This window comes from Triticum aestivum, chromosome 5A, assembly GCF_018294505.1.
Source record: "Triticum aestivum cultivar Chinese Spring chromosome 5A, IWGSC CS RefSeq v2.1, whole genome shotgun sequence".
Lineage (NCBI taxonomy): Eukaryota > Viridiplantae > Streptophyta > Magnoliopsida > Poales > Poaceae > Triticum > Triticum aestivum.
The window spans coordinates 151,382,760-151,393,379 of record NC_057806.1 but is presented as its reverse complement, the minus strand read 5'-3'; positions in this window follow the sequence as shown (position 1 = coordinate 151,393,379).

Below are 10,620 nucleotides of genomic sequence, written 5' to 3'. Positions count from 1 at the left end.
TCGGGTTTAAGCCCAATCCGATCATAGTCCGTAGCGACTCCCAAGGCGGCGATGCGATCCAAGAGTTTGTTTAGGGAAGAGAGCTCCATTGGATCCATCTGCTCGGCGAATTCCGAGCCGACATGGAGGCTGTTTTTGATGACCCGAGAAGTCATCGTCGGTGTAGCGGCCGAACAGGCGGTCATGACGAAACTGCCTAGCCGGAGAGTTTGGCCGACAGCCAGAGCTCCCCCGGCGGTAATGTTGTTTTTAACAACGAGATGAGGCATCCTTCCTTATGGCGACGTCCAGCTCCCTCGCACCTGCATCGCCCCCTGCGCAGTGCTTGCAGACCCGCCACTCGTCGCCCCGGCTCACCTCCCCCGCACAACCCTGCCTCGCCGCGGCCTACGCTCACCGCACAGCTCGTGCCCCCCCACTATCGTGCCGCCGTTCCTTTGCTCTACTCCACCACACAGCCGCCCCACCTCATTCCCGTCGGCCGCCACTGTGTCCGTAGTGCGCGCAGGCTCACCCAGCCGCGCGCCCGCACCACTCCTGGCGAGCCCCGTCGCCGCTTCCACTGCTGCTTCTACATCGCTTTGGCCTCCGGCGGCCGCCCGCGCATCACAGTGGCCCGCCCCGCTCCGCGCCTCGCCGGCACCCCCTCGGGCGCCCTGTCGGGAGCCGGCAACCACGCCTGCATGCTCGTGCCCGGTACCCGCACACCCGCACCCGGTTTGGCCCTATCGGCCACTGCCTAGTGGGGCCCGGCCATGCGAAATGTTTAAAATAATATTAAATTAAATTAAATAATAATTAATTAATTAGTAAATCAATTAACTTAATTAATCCTGATTAGGTACCTAATTAAAACCTAATTAATATACTAATCAAACTAACTAATGTTGATTAGTGATTAGTCAATGATAGTGGGACCCACTGGTCAGTTTGACCAGTCAGAAGGTTTGTTGACCTGCTGACGTCATGCTGACACTCTGCTGACGTCATAGCTCCATTTCAGTTAATATAAATAAATCCAGAAAATGGTTTAATCTTTGAAAATTCATAGAAAATAAACCGTAACTCGAATGAAAATGTTTTCTACATGAAAGTTGCTCAGAACGATGGGACGAATCCGGATACGTAGCCCGTTCGTCCGCCACACATCCCTAGCATAGAAAACACGCAACTTCCCTCATCCGGTTCATCTATCTGAAAACACGAAACACTGGGGATACTTTCCCGGATGTTTCCCCCCATAGCCGGTATCACCTCCTACCGCGTTAGGGCACACCTAGGAATGCTCATTATCATGTCATGCATCGATATTCATCTATTTGCATTGTATTCATTGTTTCTTCCCCCTCTTCTCTCCGGTAGGCTACGAGACTGACGCCGCTGCTGGTGCCCCGATTGAATACGTTGTTGACGATCCCTACTTGCCAGAGCAACCAGGCAAGCCCCCCTGATCACCAGATATCGCCTATCCTTCTCTCTACTGCTTACATTAGAGTAGTGTAGCTTGTTACTGATTTTGGTTAATCCTATTCTGTTGCATAGCCTGTCATTGTTGCTACAGTTTTGATACCTTACCTGCAATCCTAAATTCTTAGTATTGGATGCTAGTATTCCATCAGTGGCCCTACATTCTTGTTTGTCTGCCATGCTATACTATTGGGCTGTGATCACTCGGGAGGTGATCTTGGGTATATACTATACATATTACACATGATACATGTGGTGACTAAAGTCGGCTCGACTCGTAGAGTACCCGCAAGTGATTCCGATGTGGGGGGGGCTGAAAGGACAGGTGGCTACATCCAGGTAGTGGTGGGCCTGAGTTCCCGACGGCCCCCAACTGTTACTTTGAGGCGGAGCAACAGGGCAGGTTGAGACCACCTAGGAGAGAGGTGGGCCTGGCCCTGGTCGGTGTCCGTGGTTACTTCAAAATAACACACTTAACGAGATCTTGGTATTTGATCTGAGTCTGGCCACTGGCCTATACGCACTAATGAACTACGCGGGGACAGTTTTGGGCACTCGACATCGTGGTATCAGCTGAAGCCTTCTTGACGTCAGTGACTGAGCGACGCGCACTGGATTGGACTGGAACGCCTGTTCTTGTATTAGGGAGGCTAGGTCTGCTTACCGGCCGCGTTCGCAATGTACAGGTGTGCAACGGGCGTCGGGCCCAGACCCCTGCGCCATAGGATTTAGACTGGCGTGCTGACCTCTCTATTGTGCTTAGGTAGGGCTGCGACGTGTTGATCTTCCAAGGCCGGGCAAGACCCATGAAAGTGTGTCCGGCCAAAGGGGACCAAGCGTGTTGGGAAATGTGGTGCACCCCTGCAAGGAAGTTTATCTATTCGAATAGCCATGTCCCTCGGTAAAAGGATGACCCGGAGTTGTACCTTGAACTTATGACAACTAGAACCGGATACTTAATAAAACACACCCTTCCAAGTGCCAGATACAACCCGGTGATCGCTCTCTCACAATGCGACGAGGGGAGGATCGCCGGGTAGGATTATGCTATGCGATGATACTTGGTGAACTTACCATCTACTCTCTTCTACATGCTGCAAGATGGAGGCTGCCAGAAGCGTAGTCTTCGACAGGACTAGCTATCCCCCTCTTATTCCGGCATTCTGCAGTTCAGTCCACATATGCTATCCCTTTTCCTTTTGATACCAATGCATACATATGTAGTGTAGTTCCTTGCTTGCGAGTACTTTTGATGAGTACTCACGGTTTCTTTGCTTCCCCCTTTTCCCCCTTTCTATACCCGATTCTTGCGACTAGACGTTGGAGCCCAGGAGCCAGATGCCACCATTGACGACGACTCCTACTACACTTGAGGTGCCTACTACTACGTGCAGGCCGTTGACGACGACCAGGAGTAGTTTAGGAGGATCCCAGGCAGGAGGCATGCGCCTCTTTCGATCTGTATCCCAGTTTGTGCTAGCCTTCTTAAGGCAAACTTGTTTAATTTATCTCTGTACTTAGATATTTTTTCTTCCGCTGACTCTTGTGTTTTCGAGCTTATGTATTTGAGCCCTTGAGGCCCCTGGCTTGTAATATAAAGCTTGTATTATTTTAATTTGTGTCTAGAGTTGTGTTGTGATATCATCCCGTGAGTCCCTGATCTTGATCGTACATGTTTGCGTGTATGATTAGTGTACGGTCAAATCGGGGGCGTCACAGGGATATTAAGGCCTCCTTTTAATAGAGAACCAGAACAAAGCATTAACACATAGTGAATACATGAACTCCTCAAACTACGGCCATCACCGGAAAGTATTCCAATTATTATCACCTTGTGGTTTATGGATCATAACACATAATAGGTGCATATAACTTGCAAGATCAGATCACGAACATAGATCTAATGGTGAAAACATAAACGGTTCAGATCTGAAATCATGGCACTCAGGCCCTAGTGACAAGTTTTAAGCATAGCAAAGTCATAGCAACATCAATCTTAGAAGATAGTGGATACTAGGGATAAAACCCTAACAAAACTAACTCGATTACATGATGAATCTCATCCAACCCACCACCGTCCAGCAAGCCTACGAAGGAGTTACTTACTCCCGCCAGTGAGCATCATGAAATTGGTGATGGAGGATTGCTGGTGATGACGAAGACAGAAGATCCCTTGTGGACAGCTGGGCCCCCCTCTCCCATGGGTCTTGGTTCCAGTAATTTTTATTTATTCCAAAATAGTTCTCCAAAAAGTTTCGTCCAAATCCGAGAACTTTTATTTCTGCATAGAAACAACACAATGGTAGTTTTGCTGAAAACAACGTCAGTCCGGGTTAGTTTCATTCAAATCATGCAAAGAGTCCAAAACAAGAGCAAAATCATTAGGAAAAGTAGATATGATGGAGACGTATCAACTCCCCCAAGATTAACCCATTTCTTGTCCTCAAGCAATTCAGTTGGCAAACTGAAAGTGATAAACAAAAACTTTTACAAACTCTTTTGTTCTTATTTCCATATATATGCTTAAATTTTACCCAGATTTTCAGCAAAGATCATGACTAACCATGCAAACAATAACTCTTAGAAATTATATTAACTCATGTAAATGGCATAATCAACTAGCGAGCAATAATAAGATATCTCAAATGCCAACACTTTGTCAAAACAATCATGATATAATATGACAACAGTGGTATCTCGCTAGCCCTTTCTGAGACTGCAAAACATAAATGCAGAGCACCCCCAAAGTTCAACCAGCGACTAAACATTGTAACTTATGGTAGAAGATATCCAGTCATCATGCATTCAATATTAACTATACACAATGCATCAGGATGACAATAGTGCTCTCAGGTCTGGTGCTTGTTGAGAAGGAGATGACTCAACATAAACATAAATAGATAGGCCCTTCGCAGAGGGAAGCAGGGATTCGTTGAGGTGCCAGAGCTCAAAGCTTAAATCGGAGATAAATATAATTTTGGGATGTATACCCTTTCTGTCAATGTTACGACCAAGAGTTTTCAATATCTTCCATGTTAAACAAATTAGCGGCGGTTACCAAGAGATAAAAGTAAAGTTTACTACCCTCCACCAACAAACACAAGCCATGGCTAGCCGAATCCACGGGTGCCTTCCATACCAACAACAGTCCTGGGGGTGTTTTGTTTAATTATTTGCAATTTTTTATTTTGGGACTGGGCATCCCTATTACCAGCCCCTCTTGTGCAAGGACGAGTGAATAAACACCCATCATGAGAATAACCCGCTTAGCTTGGAAGATACTGACCACCCCCTATCGCTCCATGAGCAGTCCAGGCACACAAAACATATGTTCATTTGAAATTTTAGAGGTGGCACATGCAAATTTACTTGGAACGGTAGGGTAATACCGCATATAGGTAGATATAGTGGACTCATCTGGAATAACTTTGATTTAAGGATTTTGATGCACATGTAGTATTCCCTCTTAGTAAAGGCGAAGGCTAGCAAATAGGTTGAGAAGCGACCAGCTAGAGAGCGAAAACGGTCATGAACATGCATTGTGAACAATCAACATTGAATACTAGCATGAGCAGGATATAAACACCATGAACATAAATATCGTGGAGGCTATGTTGGTTTCGATTCAACTAAATGCGTGAACATGTGCCAAGTCAAGCCACTTGAAACATTCAGAGGAGGATACCATATCATCATACTACATCACAATCATTTTAATGCATGTTGGCACCCAAGATAAATCATTATCCACTCCTAGCTACTTAAACATGCATGAGTAACTATAATCTCTAATTGTCATTGCAAACATGTCCAATCATAATATGTTGAATCATGGATACTGAGTTAAACATATTTACAAAAAGCAAAAACAAGTTGAGTTCATACCCGCTTTTCCCTGCCATAATCACTTCATCAAATATTGTCATTATTGCCTTTCACTTGCATGACCGAATGATATGGAAATAATAATAGTGCAAAAGTGTCGTGGACTAAGATGGAATTTGAAACATTTTATTTAGAGGAGAAGACAAAATAATATGGGCTCTTTGTTAGATCAACAATAATGCATATGAGAGCCACTCAACATTTTCATCGTGGTCCTCTCCCCAGTACGACTCAACAAAAGAAAAGAATTTTAGAGAAACACACTCAAATATTTTTGGAGTTTTGTGTTTTCTTGAAGGAGGCAAATTAAAGAAAGAAAAAAACAATAAAAACAATTTACACAGGAAAGCTCCCAATAAACAAAATAAGAAATGGGAAATCTTTTTGGGTTTTCTTTTAATATTACAACTAAATCAAACTAGAAAGAAAAACTTAAAAGGAGCAAGAAATATTTTTGGGTTCTCTCAAAGTTTTTTGGACACAAAAGGAGAAAGCGAGAAAAGAAAACTAACATGGATAGTACAATGAAAAAGTATGAACACCGACGACTGGAATGAAATGTGTGAACATGAATATAGTATCGATGGAAATACGTACTCCCCCAAGCTTAGGCTTTCGGCCTAGCTTAGTAATCACCATCCGTAGTAGCCGTCCGGTCCCATGTAAAAGTGCTGAGGCAGCAACGACACATGAGCGTCCCACCCTGGGGCTCCTCTACCACTACCTGGTTGTTCTGATAGGCAATAATGTCTGCTGGTAGGACAATGTATCTGTTTGTGGCAATAGAAATAAACAAAGCAGGTGCAGGCAACATGATAATATCATGGGTTTTCACTGAAAACCAAGTTGTAACAAATGTTGTTAAAAGCATCGGCAGCATCAGTAAACTAGTGATCTACCATCGCATGGTGATCTAGGTAAACTCGTGGCAAACTATAGTCATGGTGGCATATCTGAACATTAAAGTGACTCGCTAAGTGAGTGGCATAAATACCACATGGATTTTGCCCTTAGTTTCGTGTAGTGAACAGCGTAAAATGGTGAGGCCGGGAGCAGTAAGTATACCACCCTTCTCCCTAGCAGTCAAACACTTCGCATTGAATAGAGCAAAGTAATGCACAGAAGGAAACTTCAAACTAGTGGTGGTGGCTTTCAACACGCCTCTTTCCTCACCAACTACCAAAGTGTGGAGGAAGTCCTCAAACTCTGCCACTCTAGGCTCTCTTAATTCCGCATTAGAGGGAATTAAACATATCTCGCAAAATTCAGTCAGCGGTAACTAACGGGTTTCTGCATATAAATTAAACCACACCGTAGGAGGTTCATGCCTATTCAGAAAGTAAAAGTTTTGCACAAAGGAGTTCGTGAAGATGTGGTATTGATCACACTCATCCGCGAGGAAGTTGGTTAGCCCGACATTGGCAATGAATTGGAAAACTCTTGATGGAACCTGACCTTGTACATGAAGGCATTATTGTTGGGTTTCGTAGTAATTTCAAAAATTTTCCTACGCGCACACAGGATCATGTGATGCATAGCAACGAAAGGAGAGTGTTGTCTACGTACCCTACGCAGACCGACTGCGGAAGCGATGACACGACGTAGAGGAAGTAGTCGTACGTCTTCACGATCCAACCGATCAAGCACCGAAACTACGGCACCTCCGAGTTCGAGCACACGTTCAGCTCGATGACGATCCCCGGACTCCGATCCAGCAAAGTGTCGGGGAAGAGTTCCGTCAGCATGACGGCGTGGTGACGATCTTGATGAACTACAGCAACAGGGCTTCGCCTAAACTCCGCTACAGTATTATCGAGGAATATGGTGGCAGGGGGCACCGCACACGGCTAAGGAATTGATCACGTGGATCAACTTGTGTCAACTTGTGTGTTTAGAGGTGCCCCTGCCTCAGTATATAAAGGAGCCAAGGGGGGAGGGTGCGCCGGCCAGGAGGAGGAGGCGCAGGAGGAGTCCTACTCCTACCGGGAGTAGGACTCCCCTCCAATCCTATTCCAACTAGGATTCCCAAGGGGGAAAGAGGGAGAGGGGTGGCCGGCCACCTCTCCTAGTCCTAATAGGACTAGGGGAAGGGGGGAGGCGCGCAGCCCCCTTGGGCTGCCCCTTTCTCCTTTCCACTAAGGCCCATGAAGGCCCATGTGGTTCCCGGGGGGTTCCGGTAACCTCCCGGTAACCCGGTAAAATCCCGATTTCACCCGGAACACTTCTGATGTCCAAACATAGGCTTCCAATATATCAATCTTTATGTCTCGACCATTTCGAGACTCCTCGTCATGTCCGTGATCACATCCGGGACTCCGAACAACCTTCGGTACATCAAAATGCATAAACTCATAATATAACTGTCATCGTAACCTTAAGCGTGCGGACCCTACGGGTTCGAGAACAATGTAGACATGACCGAGACACGTCTCCGGTCAATAACCAATAGCGGGACCTGGATGCCCATATTGGCTCCTACATATTCTACGAAGATCTTTATCGGTCAGACCGCATAACAACATACGTTGTTCCCTTTGTCATCGGTATGTTACTTGCCCGAGATTCGATCGTCGGTATCCAATACCTAGTTCAATCTCGTTTACTGGCAAGTCTTTTTACTCGTTCCGTAATACATCATCTCACAACTAACATATTAGTTGTAATGCTTGCAAGGCTTATGTGATGTGTATTACCGAGAGGGCCCAGAGATACCTCTCCGACAATCGGAGTGACAAATCCTAATCTCGAAATACGCCAACCCAACATCGACCATTGGAGACACCTGTAGTACTCCTTTATAATCACCCAGTTACGTTGTGACGTTTGGTAGTACCCAAAGTGTTCCTCCGGTAAACGGGAGTTGCATAATCTCATAGTAATAGGAACATGTATAAGTCATGAAGAAAGCAATAGCAACATACTAAACGATCGGGTGCTAAGCTAATGGAATGGGTCATGTCAATCAGATCATTCTGCTAATGATGTGACCTCGTTAATCAAATAACAACTCATTGTTCATGGTTAGGAAACATAACCATCTTTGATTAACGAGCTAGTCAAGTAGAGGCATACTAGTGACACTTTGTTTGTCTATGTATTCACACATGTATTATGTTTCCGGTAAATACACTTCTAGCATGAATAATAAACATTTATCATGATTATAAGGAAATAAATAATAACTTTATTATTGCCTCTAGGGCATATTTCCTTCAGTCTCCCACTTGCACTAGAGTCAATAATCTAGATTACACTGTAATGATTCTAACACCCATGGAGCCTTGGTGCTGATCATGTTTTGCTCGTGGAAGAGGCTTAGTCAATGGGTCTACAACATTCAGATCCGTATGTATCTTGCAAATCTCTATGTCTCCCACCTGGACTAGATCCCGGATGGAGTTGAAGCGTCTCTTGATGTGTTTGGTCCTTTTGTGAAATCTGGATTCCTTTGCCAAGGCAATTGCACCAGTATTGTCACAAAAGATTTTCATTGGACCCGATGCACTAGGTATGACACCTAGATCGGATATGAACTCCTTCATCCAGACTCCTTCATTTGCTGCTTCCGAAGCAGCTATGTATTCCGCTTCACATGTAGATCCCGCTACAACGCTTTGTTTAGAACTGCACCAACTGACAGCTCCACCGTTTAATGTAAACACGTATCCGGTTTGCGATTTAGAATCGTCCGGATCAGTGTCAAAGCTTGCATCAACGTAACCTTTTACGGTGAGCTCTTTGTCACCTCCATATACGAGAAACATATCCTTAGTCCTTTTCAGGTATTTTAGGATGTTCTTGTTAGGTTTCGTAGTAATTTCAAAAATTTTCCTACGCGCACACAGGATCATGTGATGCATAGCAACGAGAGGAGAGTGTTGTCTACGTACCCAACGCAGACCGACTGCGGAAGCGATGACACGACGTAGAGGAAGTAGTCGTACGTCTTCACGATCCAACCGATCAAGCACCGAAACTACGGCACCTCCGAGTTCGAGCACACGTTCAGCTCGATGACGATCCCCGGACTCCGATCCAGCAAAGTGTCGGGGAAGAGTTTCGTCAGCACGACGGCGTGGTGACGATCTTGATGAACTACAGCAGCAGGGCTTCGCCTAAACTCCGCTACAGTATTATCGAGGAATATGGTGGCAGGGGGCACCGCACACGGCTAAGGAATCGATCACGTGGATCAACTTGTGTCAACTTGTGTGTTTAGAGGTGCCCCTGCCTCCGTATATAAAGGAGGAGAGGAGGGGAGGCTGGCCGGCCAAAGAGAGAGGCGCAGGAGAGTCCTACTCCTTCTGGGAGTAGGATTCCTCCCCCCAATCCTAGTCCAACTAGGATTCCTCGGAGGGGAAGGGAGAGAGGGGGGCCGGCCACCTTCTCCTAGTCCTAATAGGACTAGGGGAGGGGGAAGAGGCGCAGCCACCTTGGGCTGCCCCTTTCTCCTTTCCACTAAGGCCCATGAAGGCCCATATGGCTCCCGGGGGGTTCCGGTAACCTCCCGGTAACCCGGTAAAATCCCGATTTCACCCGGAACACTTCCGATGTCCAAACATAGGCTTCCAATATATCAATCTTTACGTCTCGACCATTTCGAGACTCCTCGTCATGTCCATGATCACATCCGGGACTCCGAACAACCTTCGGTACATCAAAATGCATAAACTCATAATATAACTGTCATCGTAACCTTAAGCGTGCGGACCCTACGGGTTCGAGAACAATGTAGACATGACCGAGACACGTCTCTGGTCAATAACCAATAGCGGGACCTGGATGCCCATATTGGCTCCTACATATTCTACGAAGATCTTTATCGGTCAGACCGCATAACAACATACGTTGTTCCCTTTGTCTTCGGTATGTTACTTGCCCGAGATTCGATCGTCGGTATCCAATACCTAGTTCAATCTCGTTACCGGCAAGTCTCTTTACTCGTTCCGTAATACATCATCTCACAACTAACATATTAGTTGTAATGCTTGCAAGGCTTATGTGATGTGTATTACCGAGAGGGCCCAGAGATACCTCTCCGACAATCGGAGTGACAAATCCTAATCTCGAAATACGCCAACCCAACATCGACCATTGGAGACACCTGTAGTACTCCTTTATAATCACCCAGTTACGTTGTGACGTTTGGTAGTACCCAAAGTGTTCCTCCGGTAAACGGGAGTTGCATAATCTCATAGTCATAGGAACATGTATAAGTCATGAAGAAAGCAATAGCAACATACTAAACGATCGGGTGCTAAGCTAATG